This window comes from Apteryx rowi, unplaced genomic scaffold (assembly GCF_003343035.1).
Source record: "Apteryx rowi isolate R43461 unplaced genomic scaffold, aptRow1 scaffold_48, whole genome shotgun sequence".
Lineage (NCBI taxonomy): Eukaryota > Metazoa > Chordata > Aves > Apterygiformes > Apterygidae > Apteryx > Apteryx rowi.
This window is the reverse complement of record NW_020450738.1, coordinates 1036953-1064832: the sequence shown is the minus strand read 5'-3', so window position 1 is coordinate 1064832 and position 27880 is coordinate 1036953. Positions and strand designations below refer to the sequence as shown.

Below are 27880 nucleotides of genomic sequence, written 5' to 3'. Positions count from 1 at the left end.
TTAGAAAGCTTAGTTCATTTGTCATCCCAGTTTGTTGAGGACACTATTCCACTAGAATGATATTTAATTACTACAAGTTGCTAGTACATCAGATCACCATATGTGCTGCAGAACAGTATATAAAATTCAGAAGTATGCTCATTATGAAACACTGATGCTTCTCAACCAGTGTGTGTGTGTGGATATCTTGGCACAAGTAGGAAGTACTAAGTCGCAGGATCCCTGCGAATTCTTGCTTACAGTGTATTTTGTGGCAAAGGTATGTTGTTGATTAGTGATTATTAAGGTTGGTATCATGTTGGATTCGTCACTAATGAAAACACTTGTTTGATTAGTAGTACTTTTCATTTCAGTAACTGACTGCAAGGACTCTGAAATACTATTGTTGAAAAGAAATGTGGACCTCAAAGGCTCTCATTTTATGCCAAGTTGAGCGACTGCTGGCGTGGTTCTCAGACAGTTATCAAAAGATATCCTATAACTGTTCCCTGCTGCCTTGTGTGTTGCCTTCAACAGTAGACAATATCAAAGATTTCAAAGGAAGATATGAAAGGGCTATAGTGGAGGGCTGGGATCAAATTTAACCACTGCAGTAAACTATTATAATGTCTAGTAGGTAGAAACTGGCTTAAACTAAGGAACACAAGTTTCTGTTCATAATTTGTGTTGTAGCTATATACTATCATTCATTAGAAGAGATTTCCTGAAATACTTAAAGGGAAGGATGCTTGTGATGTGTAATTAGAATAGAGAGGCAGCAAAACACCGGTATGAGTTGGAAGTGAGTTAATAGATCTTTTTAAAATTTTTTTTTCTTGAAAAAATGCCTTCCTTTTATGATTTTTCTGAGTGGTTTATCAGTTCTGTCTTTCTTCCCTGATTTTAACAGAAATTACTACTTGTGACAGATTGCAAAAATAGAGTGACAGGGTTTCTTGCTCACCCTGAACTGTGAATTGTAGATAGCATTTGGTTGGGCTGCTTCTTCATTTAACCCCTTTTTTTCCTTTTGTCCTCTCCTTAATTTCAGAAAGAGAGAACTGGTGCCATACCTCTGTGTGCCCTTAGTGTCTTTTTCATTTGTCTAATTGCTCTTTCTGTTCAGACTCCTACTCAAGAGTGTTTCAGAAGCCTGCATAAAACATTTGGCTGCCGAAATATTTAAATGACTTCTCAAGCCATTAAAATATGTTCATCATGGTTTCATTAATAATTTCTTCATATATCTCACTTTTACAATCTTTCTGTGGCAGCATATTCTCTGAGGTAGCAAATTTTATTGTTATGACTGGATTATGTTGCTTTGGTCCCGTGGCAAGGAGAAGATCAGCAAAGGGAATCTGCTGTGGAGGATGGAAAGAGGTCAGAAACAGAGGAGGACAGACAAAAATAGGAGAGATGGCAGTCCATACTCCAGAACCTCTTTTCAGCCCAAATGATGGGGTTGCAGAAAAAGCAGAACAATGGCACAAACTGGAAAGTGTGACTAAAAGGCTTCATGCAAAGTTTAAAAAAAAAAATAAATCATTTTTAATCTTAGTCCCTTACCATTTTCATTAATGCTGCATTGCCTTCCATTTGTAAGCCCTCACAGAAGGGAGAAGTGATGAAGCTGAGGACCATGTCCAGTTGGGTTTTGAATATCTCCAAGGATGGAGACTCCACAACCTCTCTTGGTGACCAGTGTTTGACCACCCTCATAAGAGGAATTTTCTCCTTATGTTTAAAAGGAATTCCCTGGATTCAGTTTGTGCCCATTGCCTCTTCCCCTTTCACTGGGCACCACTGAGAAGAGTCTGGCTCCCCTCCACCAGGTATTTACATATTGATAAGATCCTCCCCCGAGGTTAAACAGTCCCAGCTCTCTAAGCCTCTCCTTGCATGTCAAGTGCTCCAGTCCCTTAATCATCTTTGTGACCCTTTGCTGGACCTGCCCCAGTATGTCCCTGTCTCTCTTGTACTGGGGAGCCCAGAACTGGAGGATCCAGCACTCCAGGTGTGGTCTCACCAGTGCTGAGCAGAGGAGAAGGATCACCTCCCTTGATTTCTCTGTGTGCTTAATGTGCTTAATAATCCTAGGTACATCCAGACTCATGCAGACCCTTAGCAAGGTATTTACTCATGTGCCCAAAATTTGCTTTCTCTGAATCTTTCACTTTCTTTTCTTCTGGCTTAGTTGCTACAGCACCTAATAACCAACTTTTGTACTCTTCAGGAAGACTTCTCACTGCTATGTGGATTGTCATTTTGCATGATATTTTGGTCATTAGACCCAGGTTTTTGTTTGTAGCTGTTTTTATTACAGAAAAAGTATCAGCTTTTGAAATTGATAGGCACAGAGAAAAATCCATTATCATCTTTTACTGTAACTATATATTGCATGTAACCAAGACATGTTAAATGGAAGGTTTATTACTGACTTCTGTGGCTGTTGATTTCATCCTCCATCTCCATCTGCTAAGACTTGGACATTCATCTAAGCTTTAACCATGTATTTCAAGTTTATGAGAAATTCCTTCTTTATCAATCTTCAATAACTTAGTTGCAAGTCCTGCACCTTCTCCTTCTTAGGCATAAGATGCTAAGGTTGATTTCCTTTCAAGTGTCAGCATTCAACTGTTTGCCTGCCTGCTTTACCTTTCTCCTCTTACCTACTCCCTTACTCAAACTTGTGAATTCTCACCAGGTCTGCTAATCTGTGTTGTGTTAATTATTTTCAAAATAAATGCCTATGCTCTAGAGGTAATCAGTACGGGGCAGGAGGCCTACTTCATCATTAGTTGACCTTGCAGTGAAATTTGAGTAGCTAGTAGACTTGAGATCTTATGAAATGGGATTGATGGTCTGGTAGCAAAAGTCAAAATGCATGCTGTTAGGATGGAAAAAGCTTTTTCTTGTGTTGAAATGACATTTGAACAATCTTACTTTAGTTTTCCAAGTAGCATTGACTTCAGGATGAGCACTGAACCGAGTTCCTTATTTTGCATTCCCTTTGTGCCAAGCCACCGATAATAGATCAAACTGTCCTCCTTAATGGAGTCAAAAGCAATAAAATAAGGATGAAGTGCAGGGTGTTGTAACAGTGTGAAACTGGAATCAGGTCTGTTACTGTGACAGACATAATGGCATATAGCTCATTCCTGCATGCAGACTGCATCGTCTCAGGATAATGATCTTCATGATGAGACAAAGTGTTTCTGAGAGAGGCTGCCAAAAATGAAGAGTATGAGTAAGATTTTTTTTTTTTTCCCCCTGCAGAAAAGCACTGTGTTCCATAGCCTTAAATGTCAAATTAAACGGGGCAACTTCCAAGTATAAATACACTTTGTAATAGGCAGTATCAGCTATGCTTTGGGAGGCTGGAAACCTCGCAATACACATATTTGAGAAATGAGATGTGATTTCTGCTTACTGTATTGTTTGCTGTATAAATGATCTTGAAGAGCAGGGGTGAACAGTGAGGTAATGAAGTACTAATTTATTCATGGTAGTTAAGGGCCAGCTCTAAAGAACTGTGCAACTACCTTGCAATGCTGCTTAACTACACCATAAAATTGTAAATGAAATTCGGTGTAGAGAAAAGTAAGTGTGCACAGAAGGGATGGGAGGCATCATGAGAAAATTACAATGCTACAATGGTAGGCTCTGACCTGGCTCTTAACACGTAGTTATTGCTCCAGGATCTTCTTCCCATAGGTAGTTCTAGGAAAGCATGACCTTAATGCTCAGTAGTGCTAAGCAGTACAAGGCAAATTGAATGTTAGGTGTTCCTAGGGGAATGATGGAGAACATACCATAAGACATCATTATACAATGGTGTGCCTGCAGCTTAAATATTCAGAGCAGTTCTGGACTCTTCTCAGAGTGGGTAGGGCAGAAGATGGAGTACAGTAACAGGATGGATCAAGTGTGTGGGACAGTATCTGCATGTGGGGTAACTAAACAGTTGGGGCTCCCTAGCCTGGGAAAAGACAACTGAAGAGAGAGAGGCTAAAGGTCTGTATAATCATGAGAAGCACGAAGATGAACAGTGGTGGGTTATGCACTTTCAAACGAAAGGTAGTGGTTCTCTGCCCAGTGTGGTTAAGCTATAGCACTACATACCGTGACTTGTTCTGAATGCTGAGGTAAACTATGATCGAAGTTTGCAGGAATTCAGAAAGTTAGTTAAAAATTTGAGGGGATCAAATCCATTGAGATCAAGTCCAAATAACATACCTGGCTCAGAAAGTTCTTCACTGCAGCTTGTTAGAAAATGAGAGAGTACTTGAGGGAAGTATCATATATTGTTCCATTTCTGTAGGGACATTTTGTATTGGTCACTCTTCTAACTCCCTGCCTGCCCCTAACAAGACCAAAGAGTTTTTCCTTGCAGGAGGGTGAGAAGCAGTGGCTAAAGAACAAGAAAAACGAATGAAGGGAACAAGAGGTTGTTTTATTATTATTATTTTTTATTAAGGAGCTTGTGAAAGCCAAAATAGAAAAACAGGGCATGGAGAGGGAATACTGAACAGGGTACCTGTGGCCAGGCCCACTGCTCCTGGAAGTGCCCCAGGAGCTGATGAACACTACCCAGTGATGCTCTGCCTGGAGATGTGATGGGGCAAGGGAAAAAAAACGTGTTTCCAGAGTGTTCAAGGTTCCCTCTGCTAAGCTGCCTGGTGCTGTGGGTGGCTTGCTTGAAGAAAGGCCGTGGGGCTAGATGGACTGCTTGCTGTGATAGCTCTTCTTAAGTAGCTTTTTTTATTGTTTGTTGTTTTCTGGGGGGTTCCTTTTCCACGGTAGACTGGAGAAGGAAGGAGGCTAATACTTCATTTTCTTCAGGTTATGGTGTGCAGGTGGTCATGTATGTACAGGCATAAGTGTGATTTATTTCCTTGACTTGTTTTTTTTTTTTCTTTGTACCAAAGGTATTCTCCCTATCTGAGTTCAAATGCAGAACTGACCGATAAAGATAGGTTCTTGTCAACCTTACGTAGTTTCTGCATTCTCAAGGCTGGTTATAGACCTGATTCTTTTTAGAGTGTGGGTTTTTTTTGTTTTTTTTTGTTTTTTCCTTTGACATGAAGGGGGGAGGAAGAGGAGAACTATTTTGAACTACAGTATACCTTTTTGTTGAGAAGGTTTGTTTTCCTTAATAGCAAGCGGTTAACTTCATGTTCTAGATAAAGATAAAATAGCCTTGAATATTGATTACAAACAGGTAACTCTGGAAAGCACTGGGAAGGAAACAGATATTAGAAATAAAAATCTTGGTGAGGCAGGGGGGGAGATATTTGAAAGTTTTGTTGCAAAACATGTAAAATGTAAAATTAATCACTCAAGTGTACTGTGCGTGTTTAGATCAAGGAGAAAATTTCTGTTGGCTCCAACCCACTTGTGCATGTGCTTGTGCTCTTGCTCACGCTCTCTCTCTCACGCAAACGCACCCCCCCTTTCCTGTTTCTTGATGAAACTGGTAATTTTAGCTTTCCGATTTCAAATCTCTATCCAATGGTGAACCAGGAGATCTCATGAGATTTACGTAGTGAAGTTTGGGTTTTGAAAAAGAGAATTCGGAAGGGATCTAGTCTCAATGGATCTGCTTATGTGTTTCCATTTCTCTGTTTTTAAAAGTGAGAGTTAATCCTAATCTAACAAAAAGCTCAGCTGTCCTGGTATTATGCTGCTGCTGCTGCTAGTTTATATAAACATAGTGAGATTTGTGTTAGTACAAAAATACCCCAAACCAAAAAAAACCCACATGTGCCCATACCATTACACCTATAAAGCCTTGCAGACTGATGCAAAATGTTACAAGTATGTGTTCCTAAGAGGAAAAGAAGTATTCAAATTGGAAATCCTTATAATAAGGGGAAAAAAATGTTACTGTTAGGAGTTTTCTTGGAGTGTTTTATTCTTGGAGCCTCTGAGAGTGTATGTTGCCTCACTTCTGCAGCAGACCTTGGAGTGCTGGGGTAATGTGAGCTACCGGATGTTCAGGGAGTATTTTGAATTCTGGAAAAGATTAAGCCTTTTCTTGGGCCTAAGGCTGCATGAAAAGGAAGTAGATAGAGAAAAACCATCAACTGCATACAGGCAAAGGTGTATAATACATGCTCCTGTTGAAAAGGACTCAAATAGGCATTATGTATAAGCTTATCTTTAAAGAGACGTTCAGTATTTACACCAAAATAACTCTTTGGAAATAGTGTGTTGCTTGTTACTGCTGCAGGAGAGGTAGGTTATTTGTTGTTTCTGGAAGTGGTTTTATAGTATCATTTTGTACTTTGAATTAACTGTATCGGCCTATTACTAAGTGAAATGTGTATGTCCCTCTTCTTCCTTCCTTGCTTCGCAGATGCACGTTTCCACTGTGCTTTCTGATCAGGAAGCTTTGTGGCCTGCCATTAGGGTTTTCCTAATACATTTTTCTGAACTCTGAAAGAGGAGGGAGAGAATGTGTTTTGAGTATTGTGTCTGAAATGCTAATTCTCTGGTAATCAGAGTTAAATGTCATTGATGGCAGACTGCATTCCTGAGGGCTGGGGGGAAAAAAAAGTGTGATTGCATGTCCCAGTTCATTTTGAATTCCAAAGGAAAGGATTTTAGCGTACCCCCCCATTAACATATGTATATAATAAGTATGTATGTATGTTAGAAGTATGTGTTTGTTTTGCTTTTGATAACTGTTCTTCCCTGTGGCAAGATTTTTTGCAGTGAATGCATCTTTAGCATGCTTCTATACTGTGATTTCTCTGGGAACTGTATAAAGTTAGTTCAACTGAGTAAACTGTTAATGTTTTGCACAATATAGGTCTCCCACACACTATGAAAATAATGTGTTACTACGTTATACACCTGGTACATTGGAAAGCAAGCCTTTTGCACTGGTGCTGAAATGTCTGTCTATAACACATCAATTAAATCTAACTTGTTTTGAAGGTGGTATATGCAAGTATTGCTGGTGTTGTGATTTCAGTATGTTCATCTGGTCAATGGGGAATCCCATGTGTACATGTGGGGATCAATGGGGAGTCCCACAAATTTGAACACAGTCTGCTAATGTGCATCCCCAAAAAATTCAGGGTGAAGTTTGAAGAGAAACTGCTGTACAAACTGATTCAATTATGTTTTGCAGGACCTCTGCCATGAACCTTAATTTGTGGAGGAAGGCATAATATGTTTTATCCACACTTTGGTATTATGAAATAAAGCATAGTTTCTCCAGTGGAAAGGATGGATATGCTATGTTCCTTTGTATTTTCTTTCCATTCTCTGTGTGGAACAACATTTTCTTCTTGCCTGCCGGATTAGCCCAAACATTTTTTCTTCTTCTTTCTTGGAAACAGAGCTTAATACAGAGCTTCCAGCCAGAAAATGTTTTAGGAATCCGTTTGGAAGGTTTTAAGCTTGGGGAGCAGGGGGAGACAAACAACTTAACTTGCTTGACATCTGCTGCTGAAGTTGACGTGCGTAAGTGTGTCGCATCATTTTGGCTGCCCACAGAATAGGGAAATACTAAAACCATAAATTCAGTGATGTTTTGTTTGTCTTGTCAGCCAAGGTTGCAGATTCAAGTGATAACTACCAGTTAAGAATCTATGATTGAATCTGAACAATATCCCTGAGTGTCCATCCCTCATTATAGACAGGGTAAATTCTGACAATGATGCTACCAAAATATCAAAAAGAGTAGGAAAATCGCATTTGCTTTACAAATTCTGTATATCAAGGGAACAGTGTTGTTTGAAAGGTCTGCTGAATGTTGGTGAATGTAAGTGTAGGACTTGGGTAATTTAGAAATAGCAGAGTTTTTGTTTGTAAGATTGAGAATTTAATAAGTAGGATTTTTTCAAAGAAGTTAAATTGGAAGATATTCAGTTTGACTATAGAGTTTTAAATGTAGAATTTATCCTTTTGAATTTGCTATGAAGTAATTATTGGAATATTTAAATACCTTTAAATGATTAGGACAGTAATATGGATTTTAAGATCTTTCAGATAGTGAAAAAAGAATGGATATCCATGTACTATGATTCCTTAATGTGTCCCATAGGGCACAGCCATAAAACAGGCCTGAGTTTGAACTGGAAGTCTTTCAAAAATCTGAAAACTACCCTATTGCCACTGAGTCTCTTGGATTTCAGTATCATTATGGGATGGTCAGGTGGTTTACATCCATGAAAGGTAGTATTGGAGCAGGGGGCTGAAAGAGCCTGTTTGTCAAAGCGCGCAGTGTGGCAGTGCCTCAGGTGGAAAATGGCAGCACCGCAAGAGTCCAAAGTTAATGTTCCCAAAAGTTAATAAGATTGTTTAGCATGTAAAGTTTACTGCCAACACCTCATACTGAATTTGCCTGAGAACAGATTGAAACTATAATGTTGTTCTTTGCATCTGGGGGAGCAGGGCAGCGTTTGGCAATGCTTTCTCAGAACCAGGTTAATTACTTTTTGGTGATGATACAGTCAGTGCAGCCATCTTTGAGATTATTGTTGGTCTGCTGCTTAAACAAAGAAGAGTCTGAAAGTTATGCTGGAGAGAAGACAGGGTTAACAACGGTAAAACTTGAAAAATATGAGTTTGCTGACTTACCCAAATCTGGATAAGAGATGGATTCCCCACTGCTTTGGGAAATTCCCAAAGGAGGTCTTGGACTTTGTTAATACATGTTCAAGAAATTAAGCATAACAGAATCTGTTTGGTAAATCCTACTTAATAAACATTAGTGTCTTGACGTTCTTAATACTAAGATAATACTAATCTTAAAAACCTTTGTGTCCTACAAATGTAATATGAAATAAAGTTTGTACTTCCCTTTCACTGAAATGACAGAAGGGCAAGATTTTTCTACTCTTTATCAAGCTGCCAAGCAATTTGAGACCACTGCTTTCTGCAGAAAATGATTCAGGTGAAGTGCACTTAATTTAATCTCCTCTGTTTCACTGAGTATTTGATAAAAGATAATTGAAAATGCCTCAACTTGTGCTTCAGAAAGTTGTACTCGTAGTTAAACCAGACTTTGGTTTGCTCTTTTTTTCTGCTCTCTCTTAAAGGTCAATGGATCTTATTTGTAATGTGAACTCTGCTGGAAAAGTAAGCCATTTATGGACTCAGTCCAGAGCTGATGAAGCAGCTCGTTAAATGTGCTTCTCAAATGTATTTGTTACATTATTCTCCGCATTATAGTGTGAATGTTGAATTAGTAATTGAAGCAAATTATCGCTGGCCTTGAAGCGGCCAAGTAATTGATTCATTATCTGATGATTACTAGATTTTTATAGCAAGACTCTTCTTGCCCATTTATGAAAGTATCTTGGAAAGGATGTGTGAGGGAACAAATATGGGGCTGGGATTGGTTTTGCTCTTTATTTTACAGATAGTAGTTTGCTGGAGGGGCTGATTGGGATGGTGGGTCTGTCATAAGAGTTCTTTATCAGCTCTGGTCTGGGGCATTACTGTGGTCTTGTCTCTTCCCTCTGGCCAGGATCAGCTCTTCCCCTCTCCCTCACCTGCCCCCTGTGTTTCTTTTGAAATAGAGTGAAAATCAGTTTCTCTCATCTTTTCTCCTTTTTTTAATACAGTGTTAGGGTGTTAGGATTTTTTTTTTTTTTTTTTTAAAAATACTGCTCCCCTAATTATGCTTAAGGTGTTTTGTGTTTTTTCCCCCTGGAAGACAATACTAGAAATTCTACCCCATCTTTAACAGGACAAATTTCCTCCCTGTCTTGCATTACGCTTTTTGTTAGAAAATAGATTTGTAGCCACGTTATCCAACAAAATAGTTATTTTGTTAAAGAATGTTCATTGAAGCTATTATGTAAACAAAATGTCTGTGAAAAAGCTCAGATAGGGTTTATGAGCAGAACAGAAAGTGATTAGCAAAGCTTGAAGGAGGTAGGTAGGGGAAGGAAAATTTTTTAAGCACATAGTGACTGCAGTTAGATTTACTATTTTGCAGTTTAAATTAAATCTAAAAATATGGCAGTTGTGAGTTAAAATGTGTTCTGTCCACAGTTATGGTGCAATATTGCTGTTGCTGCTCATTACTTCCGGGGCATTAAATGAGAAGGAATATAATAGGTAGTTGTGGGATTTTTACTTCATGCCTTTAAAAAGACAGAGGCAAGTCCATGGCTGCACAGCACAGGCCCCTGTTAATTCATCAGGCTTTTTCTAGGTTTTGCAGGGGATGTCTTTCCATTTTGCAGTAAAATTTGTTTAGAAAAAGAATGAAAATGTTTCCATTGTAAAAGGAGAATGAACATAGGTTAAAAGACTTTTATAATGCTTGAAAACTGTTGCATAGACGAAGCCATTTACAGTATACAGTGGCAAGGTGGCTAATAGTCCTGCAAGCGTGAAGAATGCTGCATGTTTGTTGGTGCCATCTACTGGCCCCTGACTTGATTTATTGCCTGTGCAGCATTCAATAAAAGCATTTGGAAAATGGCTGAAGAAGCTCAAGCCTGCCGGTTCTGGTCAGAAACCTGAGAGACAGTACCCTGATGAAATTCTGCGCTGAGGAGTTTCTATGTGTTGTGGTAGGACTTTGGGTTCGGCAGAGAAAAACAAGTGAAGACTGCGTGCCAAAACCCTGTAACGGTGGGTTGCCCGGACTTGCTGCGCCAGGCCAGGAGAGGCAGTCGCAGAATGGGTGCACTTCAGGGGAACGGCAGGGGCAAGCAGGCCGTGGAAAGAACGGGTGCAGCTGGGTTGGAGGAAAACTGCTCGACAAGCTTTTGCCACTATTTGTAGTACCAGAATATCATCTTTTTGGCATAGCAGCCTTTTCTAGCAGGGATACGAACACAGATTCTGCATGTGGTGTGAGGCCTGTGTGTTTCAGTGGGCTCCTCTCAGCTGGAGCAGGCTGTGTCGTGAATTGTTTGCTTTGACAGAAACCTCCTTACTGGCCCTTCAGCCAGCTGTAGAAGGGAATCGGCTGTAGTAAAATGATGAGCAAAAACCCAAACTCTCTGGGGCTTAAATACCCAGAAGAACTGAATTGCAAAACTCTTGTATTCAAAGATGGATTAATTCTTGGATATACTCCTCCAAACACAAAACCTATACAAACCTTTTTCCATAGATACCAAAAGCTTAACTGGCTACTGTAAATTTTTTTTTCCTTCAGTGGGTGTTAGCCAAGAATGCGTAAAAACTACTTAAACTTGCAGGGGTAGCTTGATTTCTGTGAGTAATATCTCCTTTCCCCCCAAACACATTTTACGGCATTGTAATAAAAAGACATAAATTTAACTTTAGTGTTCAGAAGTTATACAGTGACATGTTTTCAAAACAAAATTAGATGCAAATCACTTAGGCCTTTGCAGTTCCTTTTGAGATTTTGCACATGCTGGATGACAGGAATTGATTCTGTTTAGTAAGTTTTATGCAATGCAGTGTAAGTGTCTTGGAAAAAGTACAGCTTTCTTTTATGGCAAAATATAACTGAGATAATCATAGGGGAGAAAAAGCAGGGTAAAAGGATGAGATTCTGCAGTCTTTAGACATGTGCTACTGGAAGCCACTCTGAAATGTGAAGTGAATCTTAAAAGATGCGCTTTCCTCCGTGTCAGGACTGGGACGCAATCTGTGGGGCGGGAGCCTTTGGTCCTGAACTGTGCCTTCCTTTGCGCTGACTTCCATTCCATAGCGTCCAAGGAAATGACTTCAACAGTTATATGAGAAACACTTTTGTATCTCCAGTCATAATGTGCTTTAGGGGAAAAACAAAATAAGTCATAATGCAAAGGTGGTTATTAATTTTTATTTATAGTCTTACCTATAAACTTTTTTTCCCTAATGTGCACACTATGTATCTTTAACAATGATGACCTTCAGTTTATCTGGTCATCTCAAATATTCAGAGCAGCTGCATTTACAAGGAAAATGGCCTACAGTTACAGAAAAGTGCAGTTTTGTCATGAAAAGAAGACATTCTAATATACTTACTGTCTGTTTTTTTACAAATATGCAAAGACCACAAAGAAGTGTGAAAGCAAATTTAAATATTGTTTGTGGCTCTCCAGTGGCATTCCAGGGGAACAATTAGCAAAATGGAATGACTGGGAATGGCTGTCATCTTTCTAATTAGTTCTGTGCTGGAAAAATTGTTTTAAAAATTGGTTTATATTTTTAAAATTGGAAACAAATGTATTCAGTACCTTTTTAATTGCATTTTAGAGACCTTCCTGACAGGCAAGAGTTTTATTCGTGAACAAAAATTGTTCCTTAGGGTGTGGGAAGGAGACAAGAACGTGCCCCTCACTTGAGCACTTACCTGCAGTTTCTGACTGGATTTAGTTTGTTTGTACAGATATTTTTTGTGAAATGGAGGGCCTTTGAAAGGCTCACCTTCTCCCGAGAGTTGTCTGGTGATGAAAGAGGGTACTTCAAACCTGGAGCTACCCACTGGCTGCCCACAGAACATGAGAGACTCTTTTGTGCTGTCAAAGTAATATTGCTCCTGGAGATAACAGCTTTGCTTAAGGTGCTCTTTGAACAGAGACGACGCTGTTCTAGGGACCTGGGTCAAAACGAAGGTAGCCTGTACTGAGGAATTTGTTTCACTATGCACTTTGGGTATAATGCACGCTATTTTAGAAGGATCTGAAGGATCAAAATTGCCCAGGGTACTCAAAGCCCCAAGATGCAATTCTTTATAGCTCTTCCCTCAAAAACTTGTTCAAATGGTGATAATATGCTTTTGGAGGTTTGGGCTTGAATTTGTATTGATTGAGAGTTAGTATAGCTTAGAAGCTATTCAGGATGTTTGCTAGTTATGATCCTCGAGGCTCCTGGGAACATGTGGATTAGTCTCCCTTACCCTTTGAATTCAACTGGAATATCTCATGTGGAGGTGGTGTGACTTTAAGAAGTATACTTTCTCTGGATTTTTATGAAGATGTTTTAATTTCTTATGGCATCACTCCCAGTAGTGACTGATTATTTACACTCGCACAATATAATATTACCAGTCAGTATATAATTTTTAATTTCTCAGCTCTGTAGGGATTTTTTTGTGTTTTTTTTTTTTTTTTTTTTGTGTGTGTGTGTATGAGAAAAGGAAATAGAAGCTGGTATAACCCTTGGTACTTTCTCTAGTTCTGTATCGGTTTAATAGATAAAGCCTGCAATCTGCATAGGCTTTACTTGCATGCGTGAGCATACACACACTCGCACACTCAAGTATATTCATCCTATACAACTTCTCTAACCATAATTCTCCCTTATGACTGGACATAAGTGAGACTGTATAAAAAGGGCATCAGCAGTATGTCTTGATACCACTATGGTGCCTTCCCCCCCCCCCCCCCCGCCTTGATAAATTGTCTATTAAATGCAGAACGTGTTGGATGGAATGTTTTGTTTAAAATAATTTTGCACAGGTATGTATTTTAAATATTTGATGTCTAGGTGCAATCTCTGCCCACCTTAAAGGTACTTCTGCATTCATTGCACATGGTGCAGGGTAACAAAAATTAAAAGAGGAGTGTTTTCAAGAGGCATGAACACTAATTTTTGTAAATTTTGTAAGAAGCATTTGAGGTTGAGAAGAGGGGAAAAAAAGTGGGGGATAAATCACTCGGGAAGAGTGAAGCAAAGCTTTGCAGATTTGTTTTGGTGGACAGCTGTTGCTGGAATGGAATGTGAGGGTTTTTTAATTTTGCAAAGCCATGGGTATTCAAAAAACCCCAACAACTTGATTTTGAAATTGCATAGGGCAAATTGTTCAGTGAAGGATAGCTCTGTAATTTTTAAAGGTGCTTCCTTTTGTTCCACCATTCACCTTCCTAACTCTTACCTTGGTCATAAATGCAGCTAGAGAAGCGGTTATGAGGTGTAGGCTATATAATTAGGGCAGTATGGCATATATTTGGACTCTGTCTTACAGTTAATGTTGCATCCCCTTTTTGAATGCCATTCTTGTGTATGGCCAAAGCTAGGGGAGAGGTTTGCTCTTTCTCTAAACAACTTTGGAAAATACCAATAGACATGCTTGTCCCTCTATTTGATTTTAGAGACTAGCTACACACCAGGGGTCTTGGAGTATTTTGTTTTGGAGAAAGAAAGTGGATGAGGGATGGTTTTGTTGATTATTTTTTCCTAAAGCTTTATTAAAAATGCACAAGTATGTACAAATGCTGAAGAGATGATTTAAGCAGGAGAAAGTCTGTGTGTAGTTCTGTTCCTGCTTGGGTGTTTAATACTACCTGAAAGACTTTCTCACAGGCTTTTTCCAGCTTGTTTTCCTGATGCTTGTTCAGGCTGTGAAGTTTCTGTTCTTTCCCAGCTTCTCTGACCTTCCTGCTGCCTCTCCTGCCCAGGTGTGGAAATCTGCACAAAACAGTGTCCAGTGAATCCTCTGGTTCCACGCTTGCCTTGTCGTGTGCTTTTGTTTGAGCTGTGAATTGTGCCTTTTATTTGTAGGCCCTTATTATAAGCTTTGTTAATGCAAGACCATTTTTCAGTGTTAGAGGTAACTGCAATCTTGAAAAGACATTTCTTACTCTTACAAGTACCAGGAACTAGCCCCTTGATATTTGAATAAAAGCACTAAACAACTCCATGTTCTGTGTAAGTCAAAGTTGTTTTCCTTGAGTCAAGATGATATGCAGAAATGAAGTAATATATCTAGTAAAATAGAACAGCATAGCACTGTCTCTCAGAAGGAAAAACTAAATAGCAGATTCAGGAATTATATGTGTTGGAGCTCTTCTCAGTGCTAGACTTGATTGTGACTTGCGTCTCTAGATCCTGCCTTGCCTTATGTTGCTTTGCCTCATTATGGTAGTAATATATTAGCCCAGATATATTATTTAGATCAGTAATGTCAGTATAATGATATTTTAGATAAATAAATTTGCTTCCTGCTAAGGTTATTTATTCAAAAAAACCAGATGAACCTTGCAGATAAGCTCATCTGTTGGTAATATGACGAATGAATGGTCTTGAGAGACTAAGAGCCAGTGAAATGTGTATGCTAGTTGTATCATTTGCAATCCCTTGGTGAATGGATCCCTCTTTATATTTCCATGACAAATACCATCTGTGGCTTCTCCTCTGGCTAATGATGGTTACTTTCATGTATAAGCAGAAATCTTAAAAAGAAAAAATCCTGACTTGAATCTTTTCTAGAACACTTGAGTCCTATTTGGGTTTGTCTGTTTGTTTGTTTCCTTTTTAACCATTCCTTTTGTGGAAAACAATGTGTTTTGTATTTGTATAAGCTGCTGCCATGCTGCATCAATAAGTTGCACAGTTGCTCCCCCTTCCACCCCCTTATCTAAGCCCCCCAAATTAATCCTGCAGCCATCCCTGCATCCCAAGATAAATAAAACTCTACAGTTCCAGGAGGAGCAAAACTTGTCACCTCCCAGGAAGGTGTGCTGACACTCATCTCTTCCTGGAGGAAAAGACAATTTCCTCAGCTTCTCTTGAAGACCGAGCAAAAAAAGAATTGAGGCTCCTTGGGACCACAGAGAAGTCAGTGCCTGAGGCATGCTGCTGGCCTCCCTTCCTCACCCCAGAAGAGATTAGACCATGTTTTTCCCAGTGACCTGTTCTCCTCTACAAAAGGATTTGAGGCTCCGATTTGTGACTGGGACTGTGAGGGCCTTCATCCATCTCACTGTTATGCAGGGGAGAGCCCTGTCTTCTCTGTTTCTCTCTGGCTTTTTTTGCTAGTTTGATAGGGTTTTTTGGATAAGTGTATGGGAAATCCTATTTTGCTATGCCAAGCTCTGGGCATTCTTCACAGAGCCTCAGTGCTTAATGCAGGCCTGTGAGCTGCAGACCTGGGCATCGCAAGGCTAAGGGCTCTCTGTGGATATAGTCATCAGCAAGTAGCTGAAGATTAATTTGCTTGTACATGACAGAACTGGGAATAAAGCACAGGTTTCTGATTCTCTCATAGTCTAATAAAGCTGCCTTTTTTTTAAACGCTAATGCTCTGCTAAGAACAGGACGTTTCAGAGAATATCAGCAAAATGATAAGTTTAGACAGATTTGTTTTTATCCAATATGTTTGTTATATAGCAATTGAGATTTGAAGGAAGATATAGTTTACAAAAATATAAAAGCATCTTTATGACAATATAAAAGTAGAGTTTGGATTAAATATCCTTTAAAATACAGGACTAAAAGCTTATACTGAGGGCTTTGAAACCATCTCCATTGCTGCCACGTATACCCAGATAAAACTCAGCTGAACAATTGTAAAAAGGCCTAAAGTGCACACTGGTCCAATCAACAAAAACCTACTTTCTTCATATTCTGGGCTGCTCACACTCTCCTAGAAAGCTCAGCGGGAATTTAACTAGACAGCCTGGCTTGTGTAGTTAGCTGACACTTTCCAAGCCTTTCTTAGCTGCAAATGTCAAAATTCTAGCTTTGAACAAAGACTTCATGGTGCCTGAAACACCAGGAGTCAGAAATGGTGACTTTTTGGAGCAAAGAAAATATGCATATAACACTCGTATTAAGCTCCAGGTGGTGGTTGTAGCATGGCTTGAGTGTCAGGACTTGTGCATGCTCTTTTCAAGGTGTCTGTGTCTAGCAAGCAGCAAAAGATTGGGACTTCAAAGAAAGTAATATGGATTGTTTGAGGACACTTCAGTGTGCTTAAGACTTCATTTTCCTCCAAGTTATTGTGTTTAAGCCTTAAAGTTGCAGATGTATGAAGAGGTTTTGGCAATTGCTTGCTTGAGATAGGAAAAGCAGCCAAGGGGGAAAAAATAAAAGGGGGAACATGTCTCTTGGTATAAGGACAGATAGGAATTTTTTCCTTATATCCTGCATATGTTTTTGTAAAGATTTTTAAAATAAAAACAACTTTCACGGCAGTCCAGGTTAGTTGATGGAAATAAATATGAACACGGAGAGGTGCTACTTTGGAGATTACGCCAAGACAGAATTTCCATGTTGACACGTGGCAGTATGACTGTCAGTAGAGGTGAGCTGTAAAAACAGAACAGAAATACCAGGTCTGATTCACAGCCATATTACTTCAGATTAATGCTAGCGTAGCTCAATTTGGTTTGGTAAGTTCTGTTTAGATAGCTAGAGCAGGCTGAACACTCTCTGAAAGCTCACACAGTATGATCCGTTAATGCTGGATTGGAAGGAATGTTTGGTTAATGGAGTTACAGTGGCATAACACAGTGATGAATGCGGTCCATAATCTTTAGCACTCATCTATGTGAAGTGTAATAACATCACAAGAAAACTAGTTCTTGAGGATCTTGGAGAAAGAATAAGTAGTTGCAGGGAATCGGTTCATACAACATGCTGGAATAGCTTCAATTCTTTTTATCAGGAGTGAAAGACACTACTGCCCAGAGGCCCAAAAGAGGGCTTATGTACTGCTTACGTTGTGCTTGCACCCTTACTGAAAATGAGGTGGCAAATTTCACTCTTAAAGGTTCTCATAGGTCTTGTATACAATAGGATTTAAAGCAGTGATATTAGTTTTACGCTAGCAAGCAGTATCTCAGCTATAAGGCAAGACAAAATGAAGTATATTTAGCATGTGCTGAGTTGTTAAAGTTCAGTTTCAGAGGACATCAGTCATTTAGATTGTATTTGGGTGTTTAGTGTAAAGACTACTTTTTTAAGAATACAACTTTGCATAATGTGATGTATACATCCCTAAATCCTGATCTAGACAAAGCCAAACCATTCTGTGAAAACTGTTAGTGTCTAGCTGCTAAATTGCAGAGAAAAACAATTAAGAATGACTGACACCTTTTTATGGTAATGCTTTTCCAGGTTTGTGACCTGGCCCCTAAACAGAAAAGGGCAGCTTTACTCCTTAATTTATACAACTTTGGCCCTATCTGACTAATTCAGGAAATACTGGTGAAAATTTGGTACTGTGTGCAGCTCTCATGAGTAGCAAAGTAATTAAGCATGTTAACATTTACATATCACCATGATTTTTTGATGTAGTACACATGGGATGGTTCAGGCATTAACATGGGATGGTTCAGGCATTAAAAGTACTCTATAAAATGTTCTTCACACTCTCAAATTTTTTGGCTTAGCTAAGTGTTTTTTGTTGTTCTTTAATAAACTAAAGCTTAAACACTTCAAGCATGCTACTTGTAAGTCTTTTGGTCAGCACTGGCAGCTTAGAGCCTGGAACAAGCAGGCGGCAGAATACTGGGATCTCTTAGTGTTCCCATCCCCTATCTCCAATGCTGCAAGCTTTTTGGGCAAGATGTTGATTGCTAGATGCCAAAACATCCTAATTTGGAAATATTACAACTTTACGTTATTTTTTTTCAAAGGATTATTTTGTAATTCTGGCAGTAACTTCCATTTCCTTTAAGCAGTAAATAGCCTCTGGACTTCCTTGTAAGAGTAATAGGTGAGCTAATGCTGCTTGTTGCATGAAGTAACTTCTGTAATGTAACATTTAAGCGAAGTAACTCTGTAACATAACATTTAAGCTTAAGTATTCTAAAACAGACCATCTGTGACTAAAGGCTGCTTTATCTGCGCTTCCTTACCTTTCCTTTTGCAACTGATTTCAACACATTCATGCAACTAAAATAAGACCATGCGCAGTGCTCAGTTTTTGCATGCTGAACCTTCATTGTATTTGAATCTTGTCCTGATGGAGCAACTTTGGAAAGAAAAGGATGTTTGCCTTTCTGCCCTTTCCCAAACCATTGAAGTCTTTGACCTCTTAACTGAGCTGATGTTTTGGCCAAACTTGGTAATGGTACGTGGGTGTGCTAAAGAGGTGTGAGAGGGTCTCAACTAAGATTTCAGTTTCTAAGCAAGGTGTTGTCTGAATTGCTCCTTTTACGTGGTTTGACGGATAAGAGACTGACACTTGAGAGTGTCTACCAACTGAAATAGAGCTTGAAGCATAAAGTCAGAGCAAAAAGGTTTCATAATCTGCATTGGCACCTGTAGGTCATTCTGGTCCTAATGTCTATATGTTGTGGGTTGTTTCCCCCCCCCCAGCTGATTTAAATAAAATTCTGTTGTTACCCACATGCAGTCACTTCTTAATTGTTTCCAGTTAGGAACAATTGTTAAGTCTCGCAATAGAAGAGAAATTATCCATTGCTAAAATATTTGGGGGATGGAGGAGTGTGCATGAATTCCTTATCTAAGCCTCAGATGATCTTTGGTATTTTCCATTGTTACAGTTTTTTTTTCCCCCTGACTTTTTCTCCAAATGAATTGTTCCTATAAAGGAATTTAAACTGTGGATAATTATTGTTCTCTGTTCCAAAAGCTAATAAAAACAAAGCTCAACAGTATGATGTTGGAGACCTATGGAAAAACTTGGGTGTAACACGCAAAGTAGAAAAACAAACTTTGCTGATGAGGCCAGGAAGCTACAATCACTTTTTCCACTTTTAACCATATGTATTGGTCCTAACTGGTAATGGTTCCTGTTAAACTTAATTTTTCCTCTCTACTTTATTTTTTAGTTGTTTTTTACCCCTAAACTATACAGGAGGGGATAATAAATGTCAAAAATACTCATGTGTTATCTCAAATATAGGGAAAGGATATATTTTTTCCTAATATTTTAGAGACAGATGTTGCTTTGTGCTCCATAAGACTGCTAATATTTGTTTGTTTGTAGCTGGCCAAAAATACTTTGGGAAAGCTGTTGGAAAATAACCACAGGCCATACAATTTTATATTTCAGACAATCCCATTTCTTTGTGTTATGAGGATTTTTTTAGGGCAGTTCTAAAATGTTCCTCTTCCCCATCTCCTTTTCAACCTTTAACTTCTCCTAGGATCTCAAGGTATTTTGTATCTTATGTGTATGTTGCCTGTTAATGTGTTTCTGTAAAAGTTTTCATGTGATTATTTTATTTTTTTGGAGAGAGTGCAAAACATTTTTATTGCTGATTGTTTGTCAGTTGGGGAGGTAAGATTAGGGATAGATTTGGCTGGTTATGGTTTCTAGTCTGAAAACTTATGCTTCTACTAATTGTAATCCAAATTTATATTTGTTATTGATATCAAGGCTTTAAATTATTATAAAAGTGTGCAGAGCAGTTGGGATGGGTACACATGTGTCACTTCACCAAACTAAAATGAAACGCCAAAGGGCATCTTCTATGTTTATCCAGGTCTTTGTGTGTTTTGTTTCTCTTGATCTGAGCTCAGAGAGAGAATAATGTATCACTGTTTTCACCTTTTGGAAGAACTCCTATCTGAATTGTTCTTTGGGTTTTTTTAAGTTTCCTTGGGTGAATATAAAGAACATGCAATCCTATATTGGTGTTTTTCATTTTTCTTCTTACTGATATTTGTTTGTGATGGCTTACATTGGGATAGCTATGTATGGTCCTTCTTTTCTAGTGTAATTTGACCTGAATTTTGGAAGAGATTGGTTATGTTTGCTAAACTATTTAAAAAAGCTGAAGAAGTGTTTTACAGGGGACAGTGTGCATTCAGTATTTTACATGCTAATACTTCTGGTTTTTTATTAACCAGCCAGTTGCTTTTGGCATTTAAATGGAAGCATTCAAATGAATGTTGACAGTGTGGCTGACAGTCATGTGGGCAGTTGGATCGGTATAAACCTATCTTCTAGAAATATTAAGGTTTGGGAGCATTTTCATCATGGCTGTCCTGAAATTACATATTTACATCGTTACCTTGAGCTGCTTCTAATAACCTAGAGGTGCCCTTGTGATATAAAGAAATAATAGAGGAATATGAAGACCAACAGACTGGGTTTTGCCAAGATCTTCACCTTTACCGCATGTATTACTTCTGTTTGTTTCGATTATTTCAAAGTACAGACAAACTGTAGTCACTGAAACATGCAGATGACCAAACTTCCCGTCTTAAGGTCCTCGTGAGCATGTGCACTACTGCTTAGAACCAGCCTGTTTCTAAACGAGTATTTTGATACAGAGTGCTGCTTTCATTATGAATATATATGTATATGTATATTTTAGTTTACAGCTACTTCTAGATAGAAGACGATTGTGAAACCCTAACAGGAAAAATAGCATGTGATAGTGTTGTTCAATACAGGAAGCAGTCTGGTGTTTTTGCGTGCGGGTACTCAGCTGAGCGGCTTACTGGCTCCACGAAAAGGATGCATGTAATGAAAATGGAAAGCCAAAGAGCGACTAGAGTAAAATGCAGTCAAAGCTGGAGAGCGCAGATGCTTTTGCCAGAGGAGTATTAATGAGTTCTAGTAGCAGCAAAAAAGGAAGAAAAACGCTATGTACTCAGCTTCTTGTTTGGGGATTGCACATTTTGGAGAAGGTCAGCAGTTCAACGAAAAGACCATACTGATTCCTGAAATGGCCGGAAGCGGTAGTACTGTACTGGTGACTTTTGAACGCTTTGTCTGTTAGTTCTGAGACTGGGCAACTTTGGTGCAAAGACAGTGTTAGGAATTCAGATTTGAAGAAGCTAAAAATACTCCCTTACCTCAGCCAGCTAATTCAAAAGAAATGACAGCATTTCAGCCCCATTCTGTGGGTTCCCAAGTTAATGGTGACTTTTGGTGCCCTTCCTGTCTGCTGTGTCACTAATCTGTTTGCAAAAAGGCCCCTGTGTGCTCATTGAAATGACAGAGGGAGGTGAGATGAGATTATCCTGTCAAAAATATAGCCACATCATTGAGAGGTTACAAAATAGCTGCTGGCACAATGTACAGTCCCTGCTTTGCCAGAACAAATTCAGTGGGTCCCCTGCAACCTTCTCCTGTGGAGTAGAAGGTGTTATGGGGCTGAGAGTTGGCCTTTCCTTTGCAAGCTTGAGGCTCCAAGCCTGCAAAAGTGTTTTGTGCAGAGAATTTTCTTTTCATAAGTATCACAGAATTATGCCACAGGAGGACAGCTCAACCTGATCGGCTCCGGTTGTGCGTTTCAGGTGAGGAGTGATGGAGCCAAGTGCACTGGCTGGAGCTGGATGGGGGAGCTGGCATTGCCCGTGTTCACACGGCCAGTGATTCCAGTTTATCCTGTTCACACGCCATGCCATGTGGTTTTCGGGCCCCTGAGTTCGCCCATATTTTTTAACCACAGAAGGAGAAATAGCCTCCAAAGTGGTGGCAGCTGAAGTAACTGTCAGCTATTTGTTCACAGATCAATTTTCTGAATGTTAAAAAAGTGAAATGATTTCAAAAGGAAATTGATAATTTAATAAGCATTCAGGAAAGCTTTTAGGAAGAGTAGATGACTTGATGTTTAAATTAGATGGCTGCATCAGGTGCCTGAGGATCTGGAAACAGCTGGCACTAACTATGTTGGGGACACTATGTGATTGACTTAGCCTTTCCATTTACAAACCACCTTCTTAACGTAACTGCACTCCAAAGTTGGAGCTTATCTGAGGCCCTTCCATCCTTGCTGTTTTCTGGTTGTGACTGAGATGTCAGAAGATATTAAAAATAGTGATTTATCTCTTCAGAGTTGAAATATTTTGTGAAGTTTCTTCATTTTTTTTTAAATATATATATCATTATATATCATACACTTTTTTGAGCCTGTATGCATCTGAATGGCCTTTTCAAGAAGCTGTCAGACTCATCTCAGTCTTTTTGAAAGCAGCTTCCCTACCAGCCTGTAATGCCTCTTGGTGACAATATCAAGGATTGAAATGGGTTAACCACTTCAGTAGCAATCACAGCTTTATTGGGTTGGTTTTTATTGCCCCTAACTGTTCCTCAAGAAATCTGCCCCCCACCCCTCTGCCCCAAGCTGTTACCTGGTGAAGAATCAGTGATCTTGGGTAAATGGTGACTTTTTTTTTAACCTCAACTGACCACCAAGTCTATGGATAATGGTTATTTCCGGATCATAGGTGTTATCCCCTATTCTCAGGTGGCCTGGTTTCCATGCTGTCAATTTAGACAGCTGTTTAATGTATCCGTCAAAGGAATCCTTTTCTTTCCTTCTGTTCTCTCTGGAAACTGGGCATGTGCGGGCTTTACAGGGGAAGAGCACTCTTGTCTGTTCCTGGATGTGGTTTACAGGTGCTGTTGCTCTGAGACAACTCCATGTAACAGCCCCTTCTTTTTGATGGCCTGTTCCTTTATGCCGTATTGACTAACTCAGTATACAGTCAGCTTTCCGTGGAGTAACATACCTTGGTTTTGAGTAAAATTCATTTAATTACATCTTTGAACGCATGCATCAGTTCTAGTACTTTCACTTATACTGCAAGAACTTCTTGGCCTTGGGAAAATTTATTCTGAGTTTATGTAGGTAATCTGTAATTCTCTCTCTTTTTAAAAAATATATTTTATGCTTTATTTTCTGGATTTTATTTTCTGACTTTTTTTTGTATCAGCAATTATTGAGTTTTCTCAAATTGTTCTGTGAAAATCTGGTGAGTATATTTAGTTAAAAACTAGTATTCAAGTGTGTAGTGTCTTGAAATGGTGCACTCAAATTTACTTTTGTAGAGAGGTTGCTAGTTCCAGTGACAGTTCAGAGTCAGTAATACCTTCCAAGCAGGATATTTGGAGTGTGCCTACTCTAATCGAAGTAGCCAATGTAAAATACAACCTGCTGTTTTCAGAAAATACCAGAATGGGAGCTCCCTTTGTAGCTGCACTGAGAAAATTTGGCTTTGAGTCTTTCACTGTCTTGTAAATAGCCTTTGGGGGTGGTTTCTTTGGTTTTTTTACTGGATAGTGACATATTTTGCTGCCTAAAAATGAAGTGGACAAAAACCTAATAAAGACTTGCATGTGTTCTGAATGCTATAGTGCAAATCTGTTTATTGAAAATGCACTTTGTCTTTTAAATAACTCATATGTATGTTACTCCTTAAAAAAAAAAAACTGCTAGGAAAATAGTCTTGATTTAAAAAACAAACAAACAAAAAAGACACTGTGGTAGCAGTTTGAATAGCGGATCTGTGGCTAAATAACTTGTATGTGGACACATGTATATGGACATGAGAACATCACCCACATGTTGCCTGAGGGAATCTATGGAATGAAATGCGTGTCCGCATGTTTCGGTGCCATGGCAGGTTTTGGCAGTCCTATTCCCAAGTATCACTGTTCTGGGAATCTCTGCAGGGTCTGTGAAGTCTCACTGTGTGCCTCTCACCATCTACTGCTGGTGGTGACTCACTTTCTAGTTCCTAGGTGTCAACCTGAAGCACGCAGTGTTCTTGAAATAAAATACGGTAGTAACCATCTAGAAATTTTAGGCATGACTGTACAGGAATGGGTGCATCCAGAATTATATAATGTTAAAATATTAACATTAGGTCAAAAAGTTTATCTTTGACTCTTTATATACTGACTTGTACCTATGGTCATGCACAGCATGGTACGGAAATACAGTGCTCTCTAATTAAATAGTAAATACTCAGTTTCTGATGTTAGTAGTAGTATTGTTTAGCAGGAACACCCAGGAATGTGCCATGTGTTTAAACCAAGTTGTAAAACGGGCCTAACTTTGCAGAAGTTGTCCTGCAAAAAGTGTTTAGTTAACTATTGAAATATGTTATTCCCATCTGAAAAAGACAGATTTGCTGGAGTTTCTGAGGTGGCAGAGAAAAATTTTATGTATCCTGAGTGTGAATATTATGAATAAGCAGATGTAAAAAATAGAGCTCCAGAATGACCTGACTTTTTTACACACATAGCAAAAATTTCAGCCTTTTTAAGAAGCTGAGGTCTGGCTGTTGCTGTAGCACGAATGTTTCTTGAAATGCAGATTTGCAAATTACCGTTGGACAAAGGCAAAACATTGTAATACTGAAATGATGATCATTATTGGTGCATTTTCCCTACAAATGATGAGAAAAGCATTTATTTACTTTTAACGAAAGTAGATTGTGCTGTCTGTCTGTTATGAAATTACATGACAAGCGTTGTTACGGGAGGTAGAGTGCAGGGAACTTGAATATTGGTGAAAGACAGCTTTTTCTTATGGGCAGCTTCCCTGAGGGTATTAGCATAGTATACAGCTTAGTTTTTAAATGAATAATATATAAACAAAAAATTGCTTTCTTTGTTGCATGCTTGTATTTTATTTACACACACACACACACACACACACACACACATTCAATTCTAATTAAGCACAGCTCTTCATGGTTTATTTATTTGTTCTAGAGAGGCTGCTGAATATTTGAGAGAAACTGTAACAATATGTTTGACCTTTACAGTGGCTGTGTTATCAGTCAGATGGATTTTGCAAGAGTCTGCAAGAGCAGTAAAATAGCAGGTTGATCTTTTTCTCCATTTGCTGGAACATGCTCAAGAGACCTGAAAGCTCAAGAAAAAAGCAGGAGGTGGTTAAAACGCTGGAGTGTTCTCTTGTGCTTTTGGATCTCAGGAGGATGCTTACTGGCAGCGTAAGGTAAAGGGTTAAAACCTTGCAATGCTTGTTGCTGTGGTCTGCTTGTCTTTTATTACCAAACCATGATGATAGCATTTCACATGGTGAGTGGTTTTCTTTTTTAATGCCAATACAAAGAAATAGTTTGCCTCTAAAAGGTTTTAAACAATTGTCAATCGAGGCAGAGACCAGTTTTTAAGTCTTGCAGAAAGCGGATAGCGCGTGATGTTCTTGTGTGGTGTTCTTGTATTTGTGGCATTTGTCACTCAACTTCTTGAAAATGTGTTAAGTATTTGTGCCAATTTTCTCACCTCTCCCTTTGTTTCCATCCAAGGCGATATTCCAGGGTGCGCCCCTATGACCTTCGTTTGCTGCAGATTCCCACCTCTTTTTGCAAAAATGTCCACTGAGTCAGTTCCTGGGGAGGAGAGAGGTCCTAGGAGCTTCAGCCAGCTCTTCTTCCCTCCTGCCGCTGCCTCTTGAGCTGCTCTTGCTTCCCCAGTGGCAGCGCCGGTCTCCGGAGCATTGGGCCTCAGCCCTGTGTGCTCTTCCCTGTCGTGTGTGTTGTGTGTGCAGTGGTTGTCTGACTAGGCTCTCAATTTTATTTTTGCTTAAAAACAAAACCACTGGAAAGAAATAGTTATTTGTTGCAAGGGCTAATAGCGTAGCTTAAAAAAAAAAAAAAAAGTGGAAAAAGAAAGCAGGTATGAAGGAGATTAAAGATGCCTGTGTGTTCAGATAGAGATGTTGCTATATAAAGCAATGGGGAAATTAAATGTTCGTTGTATTTATAACATGGTTTTGATTGATCCTGGCATTTGTTGGTGATTCTAGTAATGAACTATGTTTAATGGACTTTTACATGACCATTTCTTATGTTGCTCTGCTGTGAAAGCTTTGTGTATGTGTATATACAAAATTAATATTCTCATAATGGAAGATGCAATTTGTGCTCTATTCAATTGCTCATGTTTTTGCTAATTAATCATTAATCATCTGCTATTGGAATGGTATCTTTTTTTCTTTAATTAGCTGCTGGTACTTGTTTGTTAGAAATCTGCCTGCAGAGCTCGTACAGTGCTACAGCACGTGCTGTACTTTTCTGTTAACCAGTAGGTAACGTCTTAGGGCTTGTCTGGTTTGGTTGCTCGCTTGCTTGCTTGGTTTTGCCCTCCATCTTGATACATGTGAAAATCCCCTTTCAGCATATGCTGGTATATTGTAGTTACCTCAAAGCAGCAACATGCTGCATAGCGGGGTGTTTTGTTTTGTTTTTTAATATCATAATACTTAGGGGAAGCGTAGAGGCTGTTGTCTTGCATGGGAATGCAAGCTAATGGTACGTGCTGCTTCTAGCCAGACTGACTGGAGACAAGTAAAACTTTTCCCTCTTCTTCCTCCATGCAGGAAATCCAGGATCCTTGTGACTAGCTGGCCTTGTGGGTTTTGGTTTTGTGTTTTTGTTTGTGGGCTCCGCTGCCGGCCCTGGCAGGAGGAGGGTAAAGGCTTGGGGACCTTCCCAAACTGATTTTTCTTTTCTGTGTGGTATCATGAATTGTTTATAGCTCACGTATGTAGCTGTCTTGCTCTTGAGGAAGTGAGGCCTGCTGTGGGTATATCTGAGAGATTGGCAAAGCACGTAACAGTCTGATTTTTATGAGCGTCGTGGGGTAGGTTTGACTGCAGCAGCTGTGGAAAGCAAAATCAGCTTTTGATTTTTTAAGTCTAACTCTTACTGTAGAATTACCATTTAAAACATAAACTAATGTAAAACCATGTGGGAGTTCTTGTAGCATGAATGAGAAACTCAGTACAGATCTGTGGAAGGACTCTCCAAAACTATGGGGTTTTTTGGTTTTGTGTGTTTTTGGGGAGGGGTTACGGGACGGGACTGTTTGCTTTTTACTTTATTGATGGTTATGAATGTCATTCCTCCAGAATAACCATTCTGGAGGATTCCCATCCCAGTGGGATGCCAGTGACTTGATAAACTTTCTCCCCTGCCCACTTTTGTGCCATTTTTAAATCTGCAAGCAGTCAGTTTGGTTTTCAGCATATTCCAAAGACCCCTATTCCTTGAGCCCACAGCAGGCTGTTTTGGTGAAGGGACTATTGAAGCCAGGACATCATAAAGGAAAAAACATTCCACCAAAAAAAAAAAAAAGCCTTTTCTGAAGCAGTTTGTGTTTAAAACATGCATGGAAAATAACAGTGTAAAATGAAATTGCCTCTCTGCTTGGCTACCTACTGGTAATGGAAGCAAAAAGTTCTCGGGTTGGATTTTAAATGCTGTGTGATTTGTGGGTTGTTTTAAAAGTACATGGGTTGTTAAATGTAAAGAAAACTGAAAATAACGGACACATTGATCTGCCATGTGAGGGTTTAATTTCCCACGACAGCAGAGCTCTCCTGGTAAGATGCTGACCAGGTGGCAGAGGCTTTGGCAGGGCCCGGCCGGGTGGTGGATGCGGCCAGCCAGGCTCAGCCTTGCAGCCTGCTCCTCTCCCCAGCCAGAGCTTGCGTACAACCTGACCCTCCGGCAGCTGTGGCAGGGATCAGTATAATTACCCTGTGGCTGGCAAGGCAGG

At 39.3% G+C, this 27880-nt stretch overlaps 1 protein-coding gene across 2 annotated transcripts in view; it reads left to right on the top strand.

Annotated features, from left to right (window-relative positions):
* The window catches only part of PPP3CA (protein phosphatase 3 catalytic subunit alpha), a 159629-nt gene that overhangs the window by 7850 nt on the left and 123899 nt on the right, over nucleotides 1–27880 (top strand). The window contains exon 1 of one of the 2 annotated variants that reach the window (XM_026078461.1): nucleotides 25218–25313. The exons of the other annotated variant lie outside the window; for it this stretch is intronic. The gene's annotated coding sequence lies outside the window, so the exon portion shown is untranslated. Of the gene's footprint in view, nucleotides 1–25217; nucleotides 25314–27880 lie in introns of those variants that run through there. 2 annotated transcript variants of the gene reach the window in all.